The following is an 893-nucleotide window of genomic DNA, read 5'->3' on the forward strand; positions in this document are numbered from 1 at the left end:
TAATAAAAGATCGATACTTGGCGCCTGTGTATCAATTCTGTATAGCCACTAAAAATATCGCAATACTATGCTGTATCGATTTTTTCACCCACTCCTATTAATTTTATAACCAATAAATTGCAGGCCTTTTTTTTCAATTAATTAATTATTAAGTCTATGAAATGGCACAATATTGCTCCTTCAAATTTTGCACCGCTGCAGGTGATGTCTTCATGTCTTTGTTTTGTCCAAAAAAAAACAGAAAACACTGAATTTTTAAAGATATAAAAACCGCGATATCTCATATTTGAGAGGGTGGAAGCTGTGGTAGAATCTCCAGAATATGATGAGACTAAAGGGAAAGCTTAGATATCGGGTCATAATAGGTCACAGGGTCCCTGTCTCAATCAGGCAGCCTATGTAGACAGCCGTCATAATAAGGGCGTGTTTGGTTTTAGGACTATCTCCTTTTGGAGGTCAGTGTAAGCAGTGCAACAAGGTGACATAGTTTCTCAAGCATCCCAGAACTGTGCTCAAGGTGACCATCTTTTCTTTGGCGCCATCGATATCTTTAGCTATCACATACTTGGTATATGTGATATCTAAATAGTTGAGGCTAGAGATCATAGATAAGCATCAGGAAAAGGCACAGGACCTCGTTGGGGAGGACACTACAGAATAGCACATTGTGGTTATAATGTGGTTGTACCGTCTTCCTTAATCTAGATTAATAAATGATTGTGTGTAAGACATCAAAGTACCCCAAACCTTCATGTATCTTGAAGAAAGCTACTACTGAGTTTTCCTTAAAAGTCCCATGAAATGAACATTTATTATTTAGTTACGAGTTATTTTTAACATTAATTTGAGTTTCCCCAGCCTGCCTGTGGTCCCCCAGTGGCTAGAAATGGTGA

The 893-nt window shown here is 38.0% G+C and overlaps 1 protein-coding gene across 1 annotated transcript in view; it reads right to left on the reverse strand.

Moving 5' to 3' along the window:
• Positions 1-893, reverse strand: part of smarcb1a (SWI/SNF related BAF chromatin remodeling complex subunit B1a) — a 9632-nt gene that overhangs the window by 864 nt on the left and 7875 nt on the right. The window lies entirely within an intron of this gene.

This window comes from Etheostoma spectabile, chromosome 5 (assembly GCF_008692095.1).
Source record: "Etheostoma spectabile isolate EspeVRDwgs_2016 chromosome 5, UIUC_Espe_1.0, whole genome shotgun sequence".
In the NCBI taxonomy this organism is placed as follows: Eukaryota; Metazoa; Chordata; class Actinopteri; order Perciformes; family Percidae; genus Etheostoma; species Etheostoma spectabile.